Source organism: Argentina silus (genome assembly GCF_951799395.1).
Source record: "Argentina silus genome assembly, chromosome: 10".
Lineage (NCBI taxonomy): Eukaryota > Metazoa > Chordata > Actinopteri > Argentiniformes > Argentinidae > Argentina > Argentina silus.
Window position 1 is genome coordinate 18,875,855 of NC_139664.1, and position 26,607 is coordinate 18,902,461.

Below are 26,607 nucleotides of genomic sequence, written 5' to 3' on the forward strand. Positions count from 1 at the left end.
CAAATAATCTCCGTAACATGCCCTTTCCTCATGTTGGTACATACAGTATCTAAAATATGCAAATACAGTTTTTACTTTATCATATTTCAGAAGGAACACATGATGAATCTAGTGAAGCTGCAAGGGGAAGGCCAGATTGCTGAGAATGTTACTCTGGCTGACATGAGAGAGTTTCTGTTGGAGGAAGGAGCTAAGAAACTGAAGCAACTTCAGTCGACCAGTGATTCCAGGTGGGCAGGATGTACATTTGTGACCACATCCCCATTGTGATGAATGATTCAAACTTGGACTGAATCTGTATAGCCTCTTATGAATGTATTTTGTTCTGTGTTGGAAATGTCCAGTAAATGATTTGTTGAATTCAGTGATAGGGACAGGGGACAGAAAGATGGCCTGCAAACTGCATCATGTGTCACACAGACAGAGGACGTTCTCTGTAAACAGCTGGTAGGGATGTTAAGGAGAGCAAACACTGTTAGAGATTTGAGATTTGATAATGACATGAAAATGACAGTTCCTTGATCTTATGCAATTGCTTTGAAATGACCATGTACTCTAAGAGTAGTAGTAAACTCCTGTTCCTATCCAATGCAGTATGAGGAGCGATCTCGGCTCAAACTCATTGAAAAGGATGTGCAGCAAGAGGTCAACAAGGCAAGGTACCTGAAGGAGGTCAAAGACCAGCAGGACAGCAAGGTAAAATGTTACACTTTTATATTTTACAAAGCTCCCAAAAACGTATTAAAAACTAACAGCACATCCAGCTTCAATAATTCAGAGATGTATGGAATGATAGAACCAACACATCTGTTTTAAGCCATGGAAGCTGTGTACAAATGTCATTGTTTTTACCCTAGAACAATAAACATTTAGTATTTTTGCACTTCAATGTCACAAGAAGGGTGATAGCTTATGTGGCAGCTAAGTTGACAAGTTCCAATTCAATAACCTTGTTTTTACCTTGGACATATCCAAATAATGTTTCTCCTCACAGAAAAAAAGTATGTACGAACTAAAACAAGCCATTCAGCAGAGAAAAATGCAAGAGATGGTGAATAACATCCATGACTATAAAATAATGACAGAAGCCAGTAGCAGTGGCAAAAGGCTCCTGGAACAACTATATAAAACACCACAACTTGGTAAGATTTCACGTTAAGTCATGGGATTTGGGGTTGAAAGTTTCAAGACCATTTAAAATCAACATGTAAAACAAAATCACATCAATTATCTATACTGTGAAAAAGATTGTTTCACTGGCAGGTAAGTCAATTTCACTGACAAAGTATCGTAACTAATACATATATATTCACTGCCTATTGTTTTTGAGGGGCATTTCTGTAATTCTGTAATGTATGGTGGCCACAGTATTGACATGTTCATTGCCAATTAATAATAGATTGTGAATATATGTCATTTGACATTTTCTGTATTTGTAGGGATGACTCCAATGGATGAGCATTGCCTGCTCCAAAGGAGACGAACCCTGGAACGCCTTGCACCTCTGCCCAGCAACGCCAGAGTGAAGGTGGAGAAGGCGAACAAGACAGAGCAGGTACAGATGAAATAACATTGTTGATATTTTTAGGGTCAGGGTTAGTATATTGATGTTACTCATTATACACTTTCAAGGTCACACTTCGCATTACATTGCTTCTTTGTTGTGTAACAACTTGATAATTACACTAGTAACAACATTGTATTAATAAGCTGTTACCTAGTACCTTTTTTGTTTTAAGGGGTAGAATAGATTTGGAATTAGTAAATAGGATTGGGGAACATGAAAAGAAAATAATAATTATACTTCTACTTACAGTCTAAAATTATTCAAGGCAAGAAAATAAGACAATCAGAGAGGAAGAGTTCTAAAGGACCTGTCGTGAGGCTCCCCAGTTACCCAATACTGGCGAAGACTCTGAAATCAGGCGCCCTCACCAAAGCAACGTGTCAGACGCAGCTAAAATCAGTTGTCAGGCATGCTGTCCTAGACCATCTAGGGACAAAGGGCGTCAGGAGGAGGCTAGCTGAGTCAATCAAGTGTGAGGTGAAACTCAAGACTTCGGCACGAGGGTCGAAACCAGCAGCACAACAGGCTTGCAGTGCCAGAATTGCTTCTGACATGCTGAAGTGTGTTTCTCGGGTTGTCAATCCATTTAAACCCAGCGACGAGCCCGTCTGCAGGATTCTCGGGGGGAATAAAGATAAAAAGCCCAGCGGTCAATCGGATGATCCATCATCCATGGATGAAGAAAAGCTCAACAGCTATGTGACGACGTTGATCGCCGGTATTTTAGAGGAGGTCAAGCAGCAAGTCATCGTAAAGGTTCAACAGGTCTGCCCTAAAGCATTTCAAGTGGCCACTGCAAAGGCAAGCAAAACTGCCCTGGATGTGGTTACCAATATGCTGGAGGATGTGAAGGACCATGTAATGCAGGGCAACATTGGACTAAACACATTTTTGGATGTTGAAGCGGTAAATCCAGAGCCATTTGACAGCCAACCTCCTACGATGTCGGCTTTAGAGGTGGCACATGCTGAGATGGAGGAGGCCGGGCTCCAGTCCGAGCTAGACGATGGACATCCAGGGACCTGGATGTCATCAAAAAACATGGACTACATTGCCACAGGCCTCATGGAAAGTGTGTTTAATAACATACTGGATCAGGACCTCGTACTGCTTCAGGAGCCCGGCACATTGGTCTCACATGAAGTCTCTGTGCCCCCAACAGATGGAGAGATGTCTAACTCTGTGGTTATTCAAGGTTCTTTAAAACCACCCTCCCCAGTCAATTGTGTGACTTCCCTTAAAGACAAATATGTTTCCCTCAATGATTTGACGAAATCCGCAGGCAATGATCATTTTGCATGCAGCAGAGGCCTCTTCTCTGCACTCCCTAATTTTCCTTTAAAGGGAAAAGTTACTGAACAGACTTCATATTCGAAGGGGTCTGTGTCCATGGAAGAGCAGCTACGCTCCATCTCCCCATCACCCAATGTGACTGAAGCAGAGAGTCAGAGGATATCTGACACAGATGAAGAGGACGGGAAATCCACATCCCCAGTGCCGCTCCAACTGTCGTCCACCATGTCGGTCCTGGATGTTAACCGGCTCCTCACCCCAGGCAGACAGGAGAAGCTGGGGTTGCCATGGCGACCAACGCATCACCTGATAGATAACCCGGGTGTCCCTCCAAAGAAGGTGAAAATTCACACCGTCTATAGAAACCCCCTTTTCTTCCCCACTGAGGCCGTGCAATCGACCAGTACGTCCTCGTCTGATGGAGAATCCTCTACTCCAGAGAAGGCCCTGAGTCAGGCTGGCTCAGATGAGGAAGGAGTCGATGAGAACATGCTGGCCTGGATGACCTCCCTTCGGGACACCCTCAACGCATTTCCGCCCATTGCACCTACCCCACCCACCTCACACCCTCCTTCACACCGTGGTTTATCTACCAGAAGAAGAACTGTCTCCAGAACCTCACCTCAGAGAAAGAGTGAGAACTGAGAAGGACTCAGTTGCTTGTATTATTTTGAATTGCATTGAAATAATGTAAAAATATATTCAAAATGAAAGAGAACACCCTGTCCAGTTCTTTTCAGTATTTCTGATATTTGTCCTTACTATGTACATCTTGGCCTTTCTCACAGTTGCCTCTTCAATGTAACATGTACATTTCATACACAGTTGCTCCTCTGTTCACTATACATTGCAGATAGATATATATTTATATTCGATACAAAAACATATGTTTTTAAGTTAGATATTTTGAGTTGTCAATAGCCGAAAAAGACCGGAAATTCAACTGAGCACCATAACTCAAAATATGACTGTTAGTACAGTAGCTTTGTTAGGCTACTGTACTTCAAACAACATAGTTACACTCAGCACTGGACATGTTGTTTAGGATTCACACCTTAATGGGATTGATTAGAGACTCCGTTTTGACAAGTAGATATCTTGGTCATCTCAGGCCATGGGTAAACCATTTCAACAACAGCTTTGAACAATACCATTACAATATAATATTAATACACTTAAGTATATGTAAAGTAATTTGCATTTAACCCAGCATTTCTGTCTAAAATGTAAGTTTTGGTTAATAATAGCACTTACAGTTTGCTTATTTTTTGGATTCAATGCTCATTTTGAGATTGGATTATGTATTAACAGTGCTAACCTTCAGTTTTGTGCATTTAGTTGCCAACTGTAACATAACACAAACACAAGGTATGGCAGGTAGTCACATATTAACGTGAACATCCTATGGGCTTACTTGCTTGGAGGTTGGCCTTGTTTAGAGGTTGAGTTACTGAATTGAATGGAAACATGTCATATCCCCCTCAAACATAATTGGGACTGAATGGTTGAATATTTAAAACCAAAAAAGCAATTTAACAGTATGAGTCCTTATTCAGGATCAAAAACTATGTTTTAAATGAGAAGTTATGGCTTGTCAAAAGCTGCAAAATACAGGAAATTCAAAATGAGCATCACCACCCATAACGTCACCTATGCACTAACAAGGTTTTCCAGCACGCAGCTTTAATGTTGTGTTAATGTTACTGTATGTTGGTCTACTGTACTTCAAACAACATGTACTCACCACTGGGCAGGATGCTTAGGATTCAAAGCTTCTCTCGAACAGCCTAATTCATCCTCTTCAGAGTGATGGTACACACCCATAGAGCAGCGTTTCCCAACCGCTGTGCCGCGAGAGATCGTTGGGTGTGCCGTGAGAAATTATCCAATTTCACTTTTTTTTAATTAACATTTATTAATTATTATCTGCAAATAATATGCCATTGTCGAGTGTCTGTGCTGTAATATAGTGACTGGCAGAGTAATGTAATATTCGTCCGGGTGGCAGCAGGTAGCTAATTGCCTCTTTCCTGCATAGAGACAAGAGAATTAGTGACGCATGCGACAGGTCGTGGTTGACAGTGATGGAGAAGTTTTTAAAATGGAAAAATGCAAACTCCGAACTGGGCCCTGGACAAGATTCTGACCCAGGTGAAGGCCCTAGTATGAGTGGTGGTAAAAAGAACACTGGCCTAGGCTACAGATTCCCAACCGTGATATGCTGACTGTGTAACGCATAAAATGGATTCATGTTGGAAATTGCTCATGGTCCCACATTTAAAAGTAAGAAGTTGTAAGGCAGTAGATTTTGACGAAACAATAAATAACACTAACCCTAACCCTACATTTTAAAAACTGTTCACTGGTGCAGGTGTACGCAACATACGTAACCTATTAGATATAGGAGCAAAACAATATTTGAAGCATTCAAACGATCTAAATGGCCACTTTATTGTCAATATACATTATTTTACACTTTGCAAAAAAATGACCACGTCATTTTAGAATATTGGCAAAGCGAGAACATTTTTAGCACTGCGTGGGGATTTGCTGGGCATTGTTGTCGTGACAACAGACGCAACAATGCCCCTACGTTTAATGCGCAATAAAAACATAATGATTCTAAAATAGTATTCAGACAAGACTGCTTTGATTTCACACTCAACTTTTCAACCGATTAATTAGCATGCCTTTATTCACAACAAATTAAAGATGGAGAGAGGAACGATTGTTGATCTGCTTAAATCAAAGGACAACACGATTTTTCACCTAAGACAGACCCTCCAAAATATGTCTACGGGAGACTTTATAGGTAACAATATGCAGATGTGTAGGCTCCAGATGGAGAGAAAGAGCAGAGAGATGACTGCACAGTACCATGCCGCTCTGAGTGAGAAGGACAAGAAGCTCTACTCTCTCCGGCAGCTCCTAGACAACCACCAGCTAAACGAGCAGAGAACCATCAGGGCCCTGGAGGATAGGTGGAAGAAGGAGAGAGAAGGTCTAGAGACGGGGAGGAGGCATGTTGTCGAGTGGGGACTCTCCACCTTCAAACAAAAAGATGACGTCATTCTTTCTCTTGGCCTCAAAGTGGAGTCCATTGAGAAGGAGGCCGAAGCTACCAAGGAGAGAGAGAGGAAATGGGTAGAGGAGAGGAGCGAAATGGAGAGCAGGGCGAGAGACGTAGAGGTGAGGGAGATATTCAGGGTCAAAGAGAAAGAGAAGCAAATCAACTATCTCCTTCAGGCTATGGAGAGGTCTAAAAGAAAACAGGACAAAATGGCCAAAGCCCACACAGACCTCCAGAACCTCTGTGCCTCACAGGAGAAGAACTGGAGAGCAGAAAGGGAGGAGATGGAGAGGCAGGCCAGAGAGGCAGAGCAGAGGAAGATGGAGGAGAGAAATGAGATGGCCACCCTCCAACAAACCCTGGAGTCTCTACAAACCCAACTGGATGACATGTCCAAGGCCCACGTGGACCTCCAGACCCTCTTAGCTGCTCAGCAGGAGGAACGGAGAATGGACAATAATGAGAAGACCAGAGAGATAGATAGTCTCAGCGAGGCCCTCTACTCTTCCCAACTCTACTCTGTTCAAATGGAAAAGTCCGCTAGCTGTCTCCGGGCCCTCTCTGTGAGAGAGAGGAAGGAGATGAGGGAGATGGAGAGGAGGATGAACAAGGCTGTGGAGAAGTGTCTGACCAAGGAGAAAGAAGTGGAGACCTTGGAAAGAGAGAGGGAGGAGCTGCGACAGCTGCAGAAGCTGAAGGACTGCGAGGATGAAAAGGAGAGACAGGAGATGAGAGATCAGCTCGCCATGAAGGCCATAGAGCTGGAGAAAGCTGAGAAAAAGGTACAGTACTGGCACTTCAATGAATCATTGGACTTATCTACATTACTTTAATGAAAACAGGGTCAAAAACAGTTGATCATCATGTTATAAAGCCCGAAGTTGTTGTCATTACGTGGTTTTGTACTTTAATACCATATCTCGTTTCAGATCCATTCAAGGAAAGGATTCATGAAGTTCTTCAAGCGACAGAACAGGGCCAACATCCCGGATGGAAAGAAAGTGAATGGCAGGAATGAGAGAGAGAAGAAAAAGAAGGAGTCCTGTTAAGGATGATTGCTGTCCTTCTTTTTATTTTTGCAAACCCCCCCCACCACCCCCACCCCCCCCACACACTTTTCCTACCTTCCCATCAACCCCCCCCCAGTCCCATCCTCCAGCCCCCCAGCCCTCCAGCTCCCTAGCCTCCTAGCTCCCTAGCCCCCTAGCTCCCTAGCCTCCAGCCCCTAGCCCCCAGCCCCCTAGCTCCCTAGCCTCCAGCCCTCCAGCCCCCAGCCCTCAGCCCCCAACTCTCTCTCCCTCCCCCCTCCTCCCTCTCTCCATCCCTAACCCTAACCCTAACCCTAACCCAATTCTCCTTATAGTCTTATTTTGATCCTTATAGCATTTTCTGTCAAATGGACTGAGATAAATAAACCATCTGATTATCTCCTAAACACCATGACTGAAGTACATCATTGACTTGTATTCTTTTTCCATTGTGTTTATCATCCACCCACTCTCATTCAAGTTCACTTTGTTCTAGCTTAGACTTCCACAGTCTCAATGTCTAGCTCTCATTTAGCCAGTCTGAGTAATGTGCGTGTGTGCATGCATGTGTGTGTGTGTGTGTGTGTGTGTGTGTGTGTGTTTGTTTGTGTATGTGTGTTTGCATTTTGGTAGACGTGTGTGTTTGTGTTTGTGTGTGTGTGTGTGTGTGTGTGTGTGTCTGTCGCTCTCCTTATGTTATGCCAACACACTTAAATATGACTAATACTGTAGGACTACACACAAGCTGCTGTTGTTATAGTTTATAACTTATTTATAACTCATTTTGACATTTTACATTTACACTTTAGCCATTCAACGCTCTTTTCTAGAGCCACGTATGCACAATAGGTGCAGTTGTCTAAAGTCAGTGAAACAATATATCACAATCATTGCAAGTAGGCTAATCATTGTGCACAAGTGCAGGTATTTATTAAGTGCAGGTCCCTCACAAGTAGGAAATGTTGGGAAGTGCAATGGTGGTTATTAGAACAGTGCCTCTACTCCCACTCTAGCAATCTGAATTCATCTACTGTAGGTGTAGTTGCGCAGATGTCTCACACGCGAAGCGTATGAAGAAACGCATGCCCTAATATCGGGACAGATTCGTAATTATTTGAGTTGAGTAGATTCTGCGATTACAACAGATTAATAAGGAGTTATTTGATTAGGATAGCAGTCTGTTGTATTGTAGCATACAAGTACCGTACGTGTACTATGCGTAGTCCTACTTTGAAGTCCCCGAACTCCGTGCATAAAAATATATCCAAATTACCAGTAGCCTAGAGGACAGACTGCATACAGAAGAATATGCAGGTCAGTGCTTCATTGAACAGGTCTGTTGTGCCCCACCTAAAACCTGAGTCCATCATGGAAGCCCATTTGGGGGCTTCTGCCCACCTACTTAAGACAAAAAGCTGTGTGCTGTAAATTTGTAAATTCTGTTAATATTTTGCTATTTTGTAAATTTTCTGGCAATACTTGCTATTGTTTTTTATGTCCATGCACCAACCTCACCAAGTCAATTTCCTGTATGTGCAAATATACTTATACCAAATAAAAGAATTATGATTCTGAAACACTAACGCAGGTATATGTTTGTTGGTTTACACACATAGGCCTCATTTATTTGTATATGATACTAGAACGTAAGCCTATTCTAATTGTAACATGACCACACGTATTGTGAAACAGAAGGGAAAACATTGTTATCCTCGTAAAGGCACCCCTTTCATTCATGTCATGATGATTATCTGCAATAGCGTTCACATAACGTAGCTAGCAAGCTAAAGCTAGTCCAGGCGATACAAGGGATATTTCTCTGTACAGCTGTCGAACGTGGCTGGAAATGGTACTTGCTTTGCTGCCCCCTTGTGGTAAAAGGTGGACCCGACAACTTAAAATGGGTTAGGCTTCACCCCCAAACTTTATATTGTGGCCTGGTGGTTTTTGCTCTGACATGCACTGTCAACTGTGGGACCTTATATAGACAGGTGTGTGCCATTCCAAATCATGTTCAATCAATTGAATTTACCACAGGTGGACTCCAATCAAGTCATAGAAACATCTCAAGGATGATCAATGGAAACAGGATCCACCAGGGTTCAATTTCGAGTGTCAGCAAAGGGTCTGAATACTTATGTAAATGTGATACTTCAGTTTGTTATTTTTAATAAATTAGCAAACATTTCTAAAAACCTGTTTTCACTTTGTCATTATGGGGTATTGTGTGTAGATTGATGAGGAAAAAAATGAATTTAATCCATTTTAGAATAAGACTGCAACATAACAAAACGTGGAAAAAGTTAAGGGGTCCGAATACTTTAGAATGCATGTATGTTTAGAAGAGGAGCGCTTGCGAGCATTTCACCGTACTTTCACTCACTCCACTGTATCCCAGTACATATAGCAATTAATGACCAAAAACTATGTTTTAAGTGAGAAGTTATGGCTTGTCAAAAGCCGCAAAAGACAGGACACTCAAAAATGAGCACAACCACCCATAACTATGCACTAACAAGGTTTTCTAGCACACAGCTTTGACACCAAGTTATAGTGTTGTATGTTTGTAATAATGTCCGTTGTACACAGAGGCAGACGCAGTATGTCGGTGAGGGATTTTGTCCCGTTTATTAGCATATATATATATATATAGCATATATATAGTCTTGGCTTTTCAGCCCGTCTCAACGCTTTCGCGACTTTCCAGTCGTCGTCTCGGGAAAAACCTCCTCTCGTTCCCAGCCCCTCTACTGAAATGACAAAGGAACACACATGTTAAGCACTAGCCAACGAGGCTTCATTTGCCACAGGTGTGCAACGAAGCCTCGCCGACACAACCCTGGCCACGGTCCTGTAGCTCCCTCTACAGGCCGAACGCTGCATGTCCCCCCACAATGTTGTACTTCAAAAAACATGTAGGCCTACTCAGCACTGGGCAGGTTGCTTCGGATTCAAAGCTTCTCCCAAACAGCCTAATTCATACTCTTAGAGTATGTGTTCTTCAAGATAGTGATTTATATTTTTCAATGATACAATACAAGTTCCTTTTTATTGCCACACAACCTAGTGTTAGTGGAGTTTGTTTTCAGTACAGTATGGTGGGGAACTCTGACATACACTACAATAAATAGAAGACAGACAACACAACACAGTCCAATGCACTGTAAATTGCACTCGGTCCATGGTATTTACACCGGAAGGTGATCTGCTGCTAAATTACAAAAATGTGATCCCATCACTATCCTGAGCATTAGCGATAAATCCAGGCAGTCAGACTCGAAGTTTGGACAATATAAATAGTGAAGTGACCCGCTGACCAATCGATCCTATCGTTTCTTTCTTTAAGTGATCGATGAAAACATCGAGGTCAGGGCATAGACTTTTACTCGAGTCCAGTCTAGAAAGCGAACTATGGAAAAGAAAATACGAAAAGAAGATGCCATTCAAATTCAGACATAACTAAAAGAGACTAAAAGAGAACAGCTCATGTTGTTTTAAAGTGTAGCTGCTTGTACCACACTAATAGCAACGACTGAGAACCTCAGAGACAGGGATTTGGACTTGAAAGTAGATGATTTTGCTGAACACAAGGCGCTTCAAATGAGTGAATAGTAGGCATCTTTTCGTAGCGGATGGGAGGGGATTGTTGATATTGCCTATCTCATGGTATAATGCAAAGGACGTAACGCCAGTTATTAACAGTAGTTTAATAGCTGTCATTATTCGAACATGTGGGGCCCATCAAAGACATTTTCACCCGGCCCGTCGTGAGTAGCTTCGCCACTGCGCTATCTCTTGTGTAAATTGATAAATTGCTTTTTCGTGTACTCATCTTCATCCACAGCCGTCTTTATAATTAAATGGAGTTATTTTTTTCTAAGCTGTGAATTCATTAATTTGTGTGACTTGTGAAACGTATGACATTTTATTAGAAATTCAGAGGTTGTCATGGAGATAGCTTGGCGCTGGCACGACAGAAAAAGTGATTGACTTGGCAAATTTGACAAATGTCAACGGTGATGACGTCATCGTAACAATGGGCTTGTATTGATATATAATCGTATCGACAGACGTGAAGCTCATTTCTGCAAGTTGCGGTATGGAACAAGCTTCGAAAGGAAAACAGGTAGGCTACATTTACTAACAAAGCATTTTATGTCATTTTATTTTAGTCATTCGACTCTTGACAATTGTGGTTATGGTGTACTCTGCTTACTGTAACTCTCAACTTTACTGTAACTCTCAAATAAGAAGGGTGTGAAATCAGGCTTACTTAACATGGCACTGCAATACAACTGTTGAATTCACCTAAAAATTGACCAAATGCCCATATGTGCACAAAATGCAGTTTTTACAGTATGTATGCATATAGCTGAGTTGCTTCTTTTTCAGAAGAACGCCTCCTTGGCTCCTGAGACAATGGGGATACCCCCTAAATCAGCCAAGCATCCTCATCCACCAGTGGGAAGGCCTCCTCAGATTTTGAGAAAGACTCCTGAGAATACTCGGAGCAGATTGGCTGCAATGACCAAACTTCCTGTTTTACCTGGGGTTGGCCTCACGTTGACCAGGTTACGCCTGGGTGAAACGGTAGGCCCTGTGACACACTACACCTCATTTCAGATCAGAATATTGCCAATGAAAGTAAAGGTAGACATGTAGGCTCTGTACAGAAACAGCCCCTAGTCCCTATTCCCCAAGACAGTTGTGTATATTTGAAAGGACTGGATAGGTATAAGCAAGGCCCTGTCCAGTAACATAGCCACTACTCTCAAGACATGAGTACATCTGAAATGACTGGGTAGTCATAAACAAGATGGCTAGCAGATTCCACCTATTCTGTCGTAGGACATGTTTTAGTTACTAACATCTTGTTTTACAGCTATCTGATCCAGTCAGCAGGTCTCTGTGGATTGAGACTCAGTCTAGTGTTTTATTACTTGGTAAAAATGCAATGAGACCATCTGCGAAAGAGGAAATTACAGTACACGCTTTATCAGATTCAGATTAGCTTCACAATCCTTCTTTAAAAAGACATGATAGGTTAAAGCAAAATCCAAGGGCCAAACTCCATCATGTTTTACCAGCTTTCCCCTCATCTAGGCCTATCAGAGCAGTTAGAGAATAATAAAGAAAGATTGCCTTTTAAAAGTGACCCTCTTACTTACCAAGGGCCAGACTGTGGTGCAGTAAAAGTAAACTACTAATGTCATTCCTCCAGTTGTTCCAGCCAACAACCGATTTCAACCTCAGTGACCCCAACTGTCACATTATGAGGCCCAGTTACAGCAGCTTGCATGACCCAAACCTCAATGATTACTACCATAAGAAGGACATGCATGACAAGTTGAAGAAGCAAAACTTCATCACGGAAGATGACAAAGTAAGTTCATGTGATGCGTATTACTCCTTACCATTGTAAGGTGAAACTGAACTTAATTAATGATGTTTCAGGATACACTTTAATCCAGACCATATTTATTTCTCACATAATGTGGTATCTTCCCAAGGTTGTATGCTCGTTGAAGGAGTACAACACCTTCAAACAGTACCTGGATACTGTTAAAACTGACCTTGACAAATCCTTCAGAATACAGATGGTAATGTTCAGTGTTCTAAAATAAACATTTAGTCGAGATCACACATGAAGTAACTTGATTATAGCCCTTTCCTCATGTTGGTACATACAGTATCTAAAATATGCAAATACAGTTTTTACTTTATCATATTTCAGAAGGAACACATGATGAATCTAGTGAAGCTGCAAGGGGAAGGCCAGATTGCTGAGAATGTTACTCTGGCTGACATGAGAGAGTTTCTGTTGGAGGAAGGAGCTAAGAAACTGAAGCAACTTCAGTCGACCAGTGATTCCAGGTGGGCAGGATGTACATTTGTGACCACATCCCCATTGTGATGAATGATTCAAACTTGGACTGAATCTGTATAGCCTCTTATGAATGTATTTTGTTCTGTGTTGGAAATGTCCAGTAAATGATTTGTTGAATTCAGTGATAGGGACAGGGGACAGAAAGATGGCCTGCAAACTGCATCATGTGTCACACAGACAGAGGACGTTCTCTGTAAACAGCTGGTAGGGATGTTAAGGAGAGCAAACACTGTTAGAGATTTGAGATTTGATAATGACATGAAAATGACAGTTCCTTGATCTTATGCAATTGCTTTGAAATGACCATGTACTCTAAGAGTAGTATTAAACTCCTGTTCCTATGCGATGCAGTATGAGGAGCGATCTCGGCTCAAACTCATTGAAAAGGATGTACAGCAAGAGGTCAACAAGGCAAGGTACCTGAAGGAGGTCAAAGACCAGCAGGACAGCAAGGTAAAATGTTACACTTTTATATTTTACAAAGCCCCCAAAAACATATTAAAAACTAACAGCACATCCAGCTTCAATAATTCAGAGATGTATGGAATGATAGAACCAACACATCTGTTTTAAGCCATGGAAGCTGTGTACAAATGTCAATGTTTTTACCCTAGAACAATAAACCTTTAGTATTTTTGCACTTCAATGTCACAAGAAGGGTGATAGCTTATGTGGCAGCTAAGTTGACAAGTTCCAATTCAATAACCTTGTTTTTACCTTGGACATATCCAAATAATGTTTCTCCTCACAGAAAAAAAGTATGTACGAACTAAAACAAGCCATTCAGCAGAGAAAAATGCAAGAGATGGTGAATAACATCCATGACTATAAAATAATGACAGAAGCCAGTAGCAATGGCAAAAGGCTCCTGGAACAACTATATGAAACACCACAACTTGGTAAGATTCATGGGAAGAAGTCATGGGATTTGGGGTTGAAAGTTTCAAGACTATACTTATCTATACTTATCTATACTGTGAAAAAGATTGTTTCACTGGCAGGTAAGTCAATTTCACTGACAAAGTATCGTAACTAATACATATATATTCACTGCCTATTGTTTTTGAGGGGCATTTCTGTAATTCTGTAATGTATGGTGGCCACAGTATTGACATGTTCATTGCCAATTAATAATAGATTGTGAATATATGTCATTTGACATTTTCTGTATTTGTAGGGATGACTCCAATGGATGAGCATTGCCTGCTCCAAAGGAGACGAACCCTGGAACGCCTTGCACCTCTGCCCAGCAACGCCAGAGTGAAGGTGGAGAAGGCGAACAAGACAGAGCAGGTACAGATGAAATAACATTGTTGGTATTTTTAGGGTCAGGGTTAGTATATTGATGTTACTCATTATACACTTTCAAGGTCACACTTTGCATTACATTGCCTCTTTAACTGTGTAACAATTTGATAATTACACTAATAACAACGTTGTATTAATAAGCTGTTAACTAGTACCTTTTTTGTTTTAAGGGGTAGAATAGATGTAGCTTTGAAATGAGTAAATAGGATTGGAGAACATGAAAAGAAAATAATAATTATACTTCTACTTACAGCCTAAAATTATTCAAGGCAAGAAAATAAGACAATCAGAGAGGAAGAGTTCTAAAGGACCTGTCGTGAGGCTCCCCAGTTACCCAATACTGGCGAAGACTCTGAAATCAGGCGCCTTCACCAAAGCAACGTGTCAGACGCAGCTAAAATCAGTTGTCAGGCATGCTGTCCTAGACCATCTAGGTACAAAGGGCGTCAGGAGGCGGCTAGCTGAGTCAATCAAGTGTGAGGTGAAACTCAAGACTTCGGCACGAGGGTCGAAACCAGCAGCACAACGGGCTTGCAGTGCCAGAATTGCTTCTGACATGCTGAAGTGTGTTTCTCGGGTTGTCAATCCATTTAAACCCAGCGACGAGCCCGTCTGCAGGATTCTCGGGGGGAATAAAGATAAAAAGCCCAGCGGTCAATCGGATGATCCATCATCCATGGATGAAGAAAAGCTCAACAGCTATGTGACGACGTTGATCACCGGTATTTTGGAGGAGGTCAAGCAGCAAGTCATCGTAAAGGTTCAACAGGTCTGCCCTAAAGTATTTCAAGTGGCCACTGCAAAGGCAAGCAAAACTGCCCTGGATGTGGTCACCAATATGCTGGAGGATGTGAAGGACCATGTAATGCAGGGCAACATTGGACTAAACACATTTTTTGATGTTGAAGCGGTAAATCCAGAGCCATTTGACAGCCAATCTCCTACGATGTCGGCTTTAGAGGTGGCACATGCTGAGATGGAGGAGGCCGGGCTCCAGTCCGAGCTAGACGATGGACATCCAGGGACCTGGATGTCATCAAAAAACATGGACTACATTGCCACAGGCCTCATGGAAAGTGTGTTTAATAACATACTGGATCAGGACCTCGTACTGCTTCAGGAGCCCGGCACATTGGTCTCACATGAAGTCTCTGTGCCCCCAACAGATGGAGAGATGTCTAACTCTGTGGTTAGTCAAGGTTCTTTAAAACCACCCTCCCCAGTCAATTGTGTGACTTCCCTTAAAGACAAATTTGTTTCCCTCAATGATTTGACGAAATCCGCAGGCAATGATCATTTTGCATGCGGCAGAGGCCTCTTCTCTGCACTCCCTACTTTTCCTTTAAAGGGAAAAGTTACTGAACAGATTTCATATTCGAAGGGGTCTGTGTCCATGGAAGAGCAGCTACGGTCCATCTCCCCATCACCCAATGTGACTGAAGCAGAGAGTCAGAGGATATCTGACACAGATGAAGAGGACGGGAAATCCACATCCCCAGTGCCGCTCCAACTGTCGTCCACCATGTCGGTCCTGGATGTTAACCGGCTCCTCACCCCAGGCAGACAGGAGAAGCTGGGGTTGCCATGGCGACCAACGCATCACCTGATAGATAACCCGGGTGTCCCTCCAAAGAAGGTGAAAATTCACACCGTCTATAGAAACCCCCTTTTCTTCCCCACTGAGGCCGTGCAATCAACCAGTACGTCCTCGTCTGATGGAGAATCCTCTACTCCAGAGAAGGCCCTGAGTCAGGCTGGCTCAGATGAGGAAGGAGTCGATGAGAACATGCTGGCCTGGATGACCTCCCTTCGGGACACCCTCAACGCATTTCCGCCCATTGCACCTACCCCACCCACCTCACACCCTCCTTCACGCCGTGGTTTATCTACCAGAAGAAGAACTGTCTCCAGAACCTCACCTCAGAGAAAGAGTGAGAACTGAGAGGGACTCGGTTGCCTGTATTATTTTGAATTGCATTGACATAATGTAAAAATATATTCAAAATGAAAGAGAACACCCTGTCCAGTTCTTTTCAGTCTTTCTGATATTTGTCCTTACGATGTCCATCTTGGCCTTTCTCACAGTTGCCTCTTCAATGTAACATGTACATTTCATACACAGTTGCTCCTCTGTTCACTATACATTGCAGATAGATAGATATTTATATTCGATACAAAAACATATGTTTTTAAGTTAGATATTTTGAGTTGTCAATAGCTGAAAAAGACCGGAAATTCAATTGAGCGCCATAACTCAAAATATGACTGTTAGTACAGTAGCTTTGTTAGGCTACTGTACTTCAAACAACATATGTTACACTCAGCACTGGACATGTTGTTTAGGATTCACACCTTAATGGGATTGATTAGAGACTCCGTTTTGGCAAGTAGATATCTTGGTCATCTCAGGCCATGAGTAAACCATTTCAACAACAGCTTTGAACAATACCATTACAATATAATGTTAATACACTTAAGTATATGTAAAGTAATTTGCATATAACCCAGCATTTCTGTCTAAAATGTAAGTTTTGGTTAACAATAGCACTTACAGTTTGCTTATTTATTGGATTCAATGCTCATTTTGAGATTGGATTATGTATTAACAGTGCTAACCTTCAGTTTTGTGCATTTAGTTGCCAACTGTAACATAACACAACTGCAACATAACACAAACACAAGGTATGGCAGGTAGTCACATATTAACGTGAACATCCTATGGGCTTACTTGCTTGGAGGTTGGCCTTGTTTAGAGGTTGAGTTACTGAATTGAATGGAAACATGTCATATCCCCCTCAAACATAATTGGGACTGAATGGTTGAATATTTAAAACCAAAAAAGCAATTTAACAGTATGAGTACTTATTCAGGATCAAAAACTATGTTTTAAATGAGAAGTTATGGCTTGTCAAAAGCTGCAAAATACAGGAAATTCAAAATGAGCATCACCACCCATAACGTCACCTATGCACTAACAAGGTTTTCCAGCACGCAGCTTTAATGTTGTGTTAATGTTACTGTATGTTGGTCTACTGTACTTCAAACAACATGTACTCACCACTGGGCAGGATGCTTAGGATTCAAAGCTTCTCTCGAACAGCCTAATTCATCCTCTTCAGAGTGATGGTACACACCCATAGAGGACAGACTGCATACAGAAGAATATGCAGGTCAGTGCTTCATTGAACAGGTCTGTTGTGCCCCACCTAAAACCTAAGTCCATCATGGAAACTCATTTGGGGGCTTCTGCCCACCTACTTAAGACAAAAAGCTGTGTGCTGTAAATTTGTAAATGTTGTTAATATTTTGCTATTTTGTACATTTGCTGTCAATATTTGCTATTGTTTTTTATGTCCATGCAGCAACCTCACCAAGTAAATTTCCTTTATGTGCAAATATACTTGGCCAAATAAAAGAATTCTGATTCTGAAACACGAACGCATGTATATGTTTGTTGGTTTACACACATAGGCCTCATTTCTTTGTTTATGATACTAGAACGTAAGCCTATCCCTATTCTAATTGTAACATGACCACACTTATTGTGAAACAGAAGGGAAAACATTGTTATCCTAGTAAAGGCATCCCTTTCATTCATGTCATTATGATTATCTGCAATAGCGTTCACATAACGTAGCTAGCAAGCTATAGCTAGTCCAGGCGAAAGCTAAGCATTTACTAAACCATATAGTTTATTGGTTTGATTCCAGCGAATATCGTAGCCAATCTCTCATCCATCCATCCATCCACGTCTTGAAACTACTACTATTGAGTGGAGGGCAGCACGTTCAAAAGCCGTCACAACATAGCAATGTTTCTGTATCTGCAGCTTAGTTAGACTAGCATTCATACATTTAGCATTTAGCATTCATACATTTAATAACTGTATTAACTGTAACTGTATTAACTACGAACTTAACTCGGTCTCGATGCAATGCTCTGGGACATAATCGGTTATTATGTAGAAATTGCTGTTGGTCTGACTAGAGAAATGTCATAGGTATGTCATGAGGCACCTGGTAAACGGAAACAGCTGAACTAATTGTTACAATATTCAGTCAGCACCTTATATATATATAAAGGATAACCAACGAAAAGAAAACTAATCAACGACGTGGAGGTGTAAATCGGCCCGAGGCTTGGCGGGAGTAACGTTCACCTTCGGCTGAGTCTCGGACCGTTTTACGCCTCTACGGCGTTGATTATTCCTACATAATTCCCACTATGTCCACTTAGAACACAATCACAATAAATGTCACTCGAACGAAGGTAATGGAATCCAAGATCTGTTGTGTATCTTGTGAAGCCATCAGATACATGGGATGTTTCTCTGTACAGCTGTCCAACGTGGCTGGAAATGGTACATCCTTTGCTGCCCCCTTGTGGTAAAAGGTGGACCCGACAACTTAAAATGGCTTAGGCTACACACCCAAACTGTATATTGTGGCCTGGTGGTTTTTGCTCTGACATGCACTGTCAACTGTGGGACCTTATATAGACAGGTGTGTGCCGTTCCAAATCATGTTCTATCAATTGAATTTACCACAGGTGGACTCCAATCAAGTCATAGAAACATCTCAAGGATGATAAATGGAAACAGGATTCACCGGGGTTCAATTTCGAGTGTCATAGCAAAGGGTCTGAATACTTATGTAAATGTGATACTTCCGTTTTTTATTTTGAATAAATTAGCAAACATTTCTAAAAACCTGTTTTCACTTTGTCATTATGGGGTATTGTGTGTAGATTGATGAGGAAAAAAATGAATTTAATCCATTTTAGAATAAAGCTGTAACATAACAAAACGTGGAAAAAGTTAAGGGGTCCGAATACTTTAGAATGCATGTATGTTTAGAAGAGGAGCGCTTGCGAGCATTTCAACGTCCTTTCACTCACTCCACTGTATCCCAGTATATATATATCAATTAATGACCAAAAACTATGTTTTAAGTGAGAAGTTATGGCTTGTCAAAAGCCGCAAAAGACAGGACATTCAAAAATGAGCACCACCACCCATAACTATGCACTAACAAGGTTTTCTAGCACACAGCTTTGATACCAAGTTATAGTGCTGTATGTTGTACTTCAAAAAACATGTAGGCCTACTCAGCACTGGGCAGGTTGCTTAGGATTCAAAGTTTCTCCCAAACAGCCTAATTCATACTCTTAGAGTATGTGTTCTTCAAGATAGTGATTTATATTTTTGCATGATACAATACAAGTTCCTTTTTATTGCCACACAACCTAAGTTAGTGGAGTTTGTTTTCAGTACAGTATGGTGGGGAACTCTGACATACACTACAATGAACAGAAGAAAGACAACACAACACAGTCCAATGCACTGTAAATTGCACTCGGTCCATGGTTTTTACACCGGAAGGTGATCTGCTGATAAATTACCAAAAATGTGATCCCATCACTATTTAATAAATCTATCAGAAAAGCAAAAACATTTAAGAACTAGGCCTATTCATAAATATGACAGTGGATGACATGTTTGGATATAAAACAAAACTTCAGCGACAATACTGTAGGTGAGAAACATGCAACAATAGGCCCGTGAGATAGACATAATATTACGGATTTACATAATATGATGATAATATGGCGATAAATCCAGGCAGTCAGACTCGAAGTTTGGACAATATAAATAGTGAAGTGACCCGCTGACCAATCGATCGTATCGTTTCTTTCTTTAAGTGATCGATGAAAACATCGAGGTCAGGGCATAGACTTTTACTCGAGGCCAGTCTCGAAAGCGAACTATGGAAGAAAAAAAATACGAAAAGAAGATGCCATTCAAATTCAGACATAACTAAAAGAGACTAAAAGAGAACAGCTCGTGTTGTTTTAAAGTGTAGCTGCTTGTACCACACTAATAGCAACGACTGAGAACCTCAGAGACAGGGATTTGGACTTGAAAGTCGATGATTTTGCTGAACACAAGGCGCTTCAAATGAGTGAATAGTAGGCATCTTTTCGTAGCGGATGGGAGGGGATTGTTGATATAGCCTATCTCATGGTATAATGCAAAGGACGTAACGCCAGTTATTAACAGTAGTTTAATAGCTGTCATTATTCGAACATGTGGGGCCAATCAAAGACATTTTCACCCGGCCCGTCGTGAGTAGCTTCGCCACTGCGCTATCTTTTGTGTAAATTGATAAATTGCTTTTTCGTGTACTCATCTTCATCTACAGCCGTCTTTATAATTAAATGGGTTTGTTTTTTTTGTAAGCTGTGAATTCATTAATTTGTGTGACTTGTGAAACGTATGACATTTTATTAGAAATTCAGAGGTTGTCATGGAGATAGCTTGGCGCTGGCACGACAGAAAAAGTGATTGACTTGGCAAATTTGACAAATGTCAACGGTGATGACGTCATCGTAACAATGGGCTTGTATTGATATATAATCGTATCGACAGACGTGAAGCTCATTTCTGCAAGTTGCGGTATGGAACAAGCTTCGAAAGGAAAACAGGTAGGCTACATTTACTAACAAAGCATTTTATGTCATTTTATTTTAGTCATTCGACTCTTGACAATTGTGGTTATGGTGTACTCTGCTTACTGTAACTCTCAACTTTACTGTAACTCTCAAATAAGAAGGGTGTGAAATCAGGCTTACTTAACATGGCACTGCAATACAACTGTTGAATTCACCTAAAAATTGACCAAATGTGCACAAAATGCAGTTTTTACAGTATGTATGCATATAGCTGAGTTGCTTCTTTTTCAGAAGAACGCCTCCTTGGCTCCTGAGACAATGGGGATACCCCCTAAATCAGCCAAGCATCCTCATCCACCAGTGGGAAGGCCTCCTCAGATTTTGAGAAAGACTCCTGAGAATACTCGGAGCAGATTGGCTGCAATGACCAAACTTCCTGTTTTACCTGGGGTTGGCCTCACGTTGACCAGGTTACGCCTGGGTGAAACGGTAGGCCCTGTGACACACTACACCTCATTTCAGATCAGAATATTGCCAATGAAAGTAAAGGTAGACATGTAGGCTCTGTACAGAAACAGCCCCATGTCCCTATTCCCCAAGACAGTTGTGTATATTTGAAAGGACTGGATAGGTATAAGCAAGGCCCTGTCCAGTAACATAGCCACTACTCTCAAGACATGAGTACATCTGAAATGACTGGGTAGTCATAAACAAGATGGCAAGTAGATTACACCTATTCTGTCGTAGGACATGTTTTACTTACTAACATCTTGTTTTACAGCTATCTGATCCAGTCAGCAGGTCTCTGTGGATTGAGACTCAGTCTAGTGTTTTATTACTTGGTAAAAATGCAATTAGACCATCTGCGAAAGAGGAAATTACAGTACATGCTTTATCAGATTCAGATTAGCTTCACAATCCTTCTTTAAAAAGACATGATGGTCAGAGCAAAATCCAAGGGCCAAACTCATCATGTTTTACCAGCTTTCCCCTGATCTAGGCCTATCAGAGCAGTTAGAGAATAATAAAGAAAGATTGCCTTTTAAAAGTGACCCTCTTACTTACCAAGGGCCAGACTGTGGTGCAGTAAAAGTAAACTACTAATGTCATTCCTCCAGTTGTTCCAGCCAACAACCGATTTCAACCTCAGTGACCCCAACTGTCACATTATAAGGCCCAGTTACAGCAGCTTGCATGACCCAAACCTCAATGATTACTACCATAAGAAGGACATGCATGACAAGTTGAAGAAGCAAAACTTCATCACGGAAGATGACAAAGTAAGTTCATGTGATGCGTATTACTCCTTACCATTGTAAGGTGAAACTGAACTTAATTAATGATGTTTCAGGATACACTTTAATCCAGACCATATTTATTTCTCACATTATGTGGTATCTTCCCAAGGTTGTATGCTCGTTGAAGGAGTACAACACCTTCAAACAGTACCTGGATACTGTTAAAACTGACCTTGACAAATCCTTCAGAATACAGATGGTAATGTTCAGTGTTCTATAATAAACATTTAGTCGAGATCACACATGAAGTAACTTGATTGTAGACATTTTAAATAATCGCTCAAATAATCTCCGTAACATGCCCTTTCCTCATGTTGGTACATACAGTATCTAAAATATGCAAATACAGTTTTTACTTTATCATATTTCAGAAGGAACACATGATGAATCTAGTGAAGCTGCAAGGGGAAGGCCAGATTGCTGAGAATGTTACTCTGGCTGACATGAGAGAGTTTCTGTTGGAGGAAGGAGCTAAGAAACTGAAGCAACTTCAGTCGACCAGTGATTCCAGGTGGGCAGGATGTACATTTGTGACCACATCCCCATTGTGATGAATGATTCAAACTTGGACTGAATCTGTATAGCCTCTTATGAATGTATTTTGTTCTGTGTTGGAAATGTCCAGTAAATGATTTGTTGAATTCAGTGATAGGGACAGGGGACAGAAAGATGGCCTGCAAACTGCATCATGTGTCACACAGACAGAGGACGTTCTCTGTAAACAGCTGGTAGGGATGTTAAGGAGAGCAAACACTGTTAGAGATTTGAGATTTGATAATGACATGAAAATGACAGTTCCTTGATCTTATGCAATTGCTTTGAAATGACCATGTACTCTAAGAGTAGTAGTAAACTCCTGTTCCTATCCAATGCAGTATGAGGAGCGATCTCGGCTCAAACTCATTGAAAAGGATGTGCAGCAAGAGGTCAACAAGGCAAGGTACCTGAAGGAGGTCAAAGACCAGCAGGACAGCAAGGTAAAATGTTACACTTTTATATTTTACAAAGCTCCCAAAAACGTATTAAAAACTAACAGCACATCCAGCTTCAATAATTCAGAGATGTATGGAATGATAGAACCAACACATCTGTTTTAAGCCATGGAAGCTGTGTACAAATGTCATTGTTTTTACCCTAGAACAATAAACATTTAGTATTTTTGCACTTCAATGTCACAAGAAGGGTGATAGCTTATGTGGCAGCTAAGTTGACAAGTTCCAATTCAATAACCTTGTTTTTACCTTGGACATATCCAAATAATGTTTCTCCTCACAGAAAAAAAGTATGTACGAACTAAAACAAGCCATTCAGCAGAGAAAAATGCAAGAGATGGTGAATAACATCCATGACTATAAAATAATGACAGAAGCCAGTAGCAGTGGCAAAAGGCTCCTGGAACAACTATATAAAACACCACAACTTGGTAAGATTTCACGTTAAGTCATGGGATTTGGGGTTGAAAGTTTCAAGACCATTTAAAATCAACATGTAAAACAAAATCACATCAATTATCTATACTGTGAAAAAGATTGTTTCACTGGCAGGTAAGTCAATTTCACTGACAAAGTATCGTAACTAATACATATATATTCACTGCCTATTGTTTTTGAGGGGCATTTCTGTAATTCTGTAATGTATGGTGGCCACAGTATTGACATGTTCATTGCCAATTAATAATAGATTGTGAATATATGTCATTTGACATTTTCTGTATTTGTAGGGATGACTCCAATGGATGAGCATTGCCTGCTCCAAAGGAGACGAACCCTGGAACGCCTTGCACCTCTGCCCAGCAACGCCAGAGTGAAGGTGGAGAAGGCGAACAAGACAGAGCAGGTACAGATGAAATAACATTGTTGATATTTTTAGGGTCAGGGTTAGTATATTGATGTTACTCATTATACACTTTCAAGGTCACACTTCGTATTACATTGCTTCTTTGTTGTGTAACAACTTGATAATTACACTAGTAACAACATTGTATTAATAAGCTGTTACCTAGTACCTTTTTTGTTTTAAGGGGTAGAATAGATTTGGAATTAGTAAATAGGATTGGGGAACATGAAAAGAAAATAATAATTATACTTCTACTTACAGTCTAAAATTATTCAAGGCAAGAAAATAAGACAATCAGAGAGGAAGAGTTCTAAAGGACCTGTCGTGAGGCTCCCCAGTTACCCAATACTGGCGAAGACTCTGAAATCAGGCGCCCTCACCAAAGCAACGTGTCAGACGCAGCTAAAATCAGTTGTCAGGCATGCTGTCCTAGACCATCTAGGGACAAAGGGCGTCAGGAGGAGGCTAGCTGAGTCAATCAAGTGTGAGGTGAAACTCAAGACTTCGGCACGAGGGTCGAAACCAGCAGCACAACAGGCTTGCAGTGCCAGAATTGCTTCTGACATGCTGAAGTGTGTTTCTCGGGTTGTCAATCCATTTAAACCCAGCGACGAGCCCGTCTGCAGGATTCTCGGGGGGAATAAAGATAAAAAGCCCAGCGGTCAATCGGATGATCCATCATCCATGGATGAAGAAAAGCTCAACAGCTATGTGACGACGTTGATCGCCGGTATTTTAGAGGAGGTCAAGCAGCAAGTCATCGTAAAGGTTCAACAGGTCTGCCCTAAAGCATTTCAAGTGGCCACTGCAAAGGCAAGCAAAACTGCCCTGGATGTGGTTACCAATATGCTGGAGGATGTGAAGGACCATGTAATGCAGGGCAACATTGGACTAAACACATTTTTGGATGTTGAAGCGGTAAATCCAGAGCCATTTGACAGCCAACCTCCTACGATGTCGGCTTTAGAGGTGGCACATGCTGAGATGGAGGAGGCCGGGCTCCAGTCCGAGCTAGACGATGGACATCCAGGGACCTGGATGTCATCAAAAAACATGGACTACATTGCCACAGGCCTCATGGAAAGTGTGTTTAATAACATACTGGATCAGGACCTCGTACTGCTTCAGGAGCCCGGCACATTGGTCTCACATGAAGTCTCTGTGCCCCCAACAGATGGAGAGATGTCTAACTCTGTGGTTATTCAAGGTTCTTTAAAACCACCCTCCCCAGTCAATTGTGTGACTTCCCTTAAAGACAAATATGTTTCCCTCAATGATTTGACGAAATCCGCAGGCAATGATCATTTTGTATGCAGCAGAGGCCTCTTCTCTGCACTCCCTAATTTTCCTTTAAAGGGAAAAGTTACTGAACAGACTTCATATTCGAAGGGGTCTGTGTCCATGGAAGAGCAGCTACGCTCCATCTCCCCATCACCCAATGTGACTGAAGCAGAGAGTCAGAGGATATCTGACACAGATGAAGAGGACGGGAAATCCACATCCCCAGTGCCGCTCCAACTGTCGTCCACCATGTCGGTCCTGGATGTTAACCGGCTCCTCACCCCAGGCAGACAGGAGAAGCTGGGGTTGCCATGGCGACCAACGCATCACCTGATAGATAACCCGGGTGTCCCTCCAAAGAAGGTGAAAATTCACACCGTCTATAGAAACCCCCTTTTCTTCCCCACTGAGGCCGTGCAATCGACCAGTACGTCCTCGTCTGATGGAGAATCCTCTACTCCAGAGAAGGCCCTGAGTCAGGCTGGCTCAGATGAGGAAGGAGTCGATGAGAACATGCTGGCCTGGATGACCTCCCTTCGGGACACCCTCAACGCATTTCCGCCCATTGCACCTACCCCACCCACCTCACACCCTCCTTCACACCGTGGTTTATCTACCAGAAGAAGAACTGTCTCCAGAACCTCACCTCAGAGAAAGAGTGAGAACTGAGAAGGACTCAGTTGCTTGTATTATTTTGAATTGCATTGAAATAATGTAAAAATATATTCAAAATGAAAGAGAACACCCTGTCCAGTTCTTTTCAGTATTTCTGATATTTGTCCTTACTATGTACATCTTGGCCTTTCTCACAGTTGCCTCTTCAATGTAACATGTACATTTCATACACAGTTGCTCCTCTGTTCACTATACATTGCAGATAGATATATATTTATATTCGATACAAAAACATATGTTTTTAAGTTAGATATTTTGAGTTGTCAATAGCCGAAAAAGACCGGAAATTCAACTGAGCACCATAACTCAAAATATGACTGTTAGTACAGTAGCTTTGTTAGGCTACTGTACTTCAAACAACATAGTTACACTCAGCACTGGACATGTTGTTTAGGATTCACACCTTAATGGGATTGATTAGAGACTCCGTTTTGACAAGTAGATATCTTGGTCATCTCAGGCCATGGGTAAACCATTTCAATAACAGCTTTGAACAATACCATTACAATATAATATTAATACACTTAAGTATATGTAAAGTAATTTGCATTTAACCCAGCATTTCTGTCTAAAATGTAAGTTTTGGTTAATAATAGCACTTACAGTTTGCTTATTTTTTGGATTCAATGCTCATTTTGAGATTGGATTATGTATTAACAGTGCTAACCTTCAGTTTTGTGCATTTAGTTGCCAACTGTAACATAACACAAACACAAGGTATGGCAGGTAGTCACATATTAACGTGAACATCCTATGGGCTTACTTGCTTGGAGGTTGGCCTTGTTTAGAGGTTGAGTTACTGAATTGAATGGAAACATGTCATATCCCCCTCAAACATAATTGGGACTGAATGGTTGAATATTTAAAACCAAAAAAGCAATTTAACAGTATGAGTCCTTATTCAGGATCAAAAA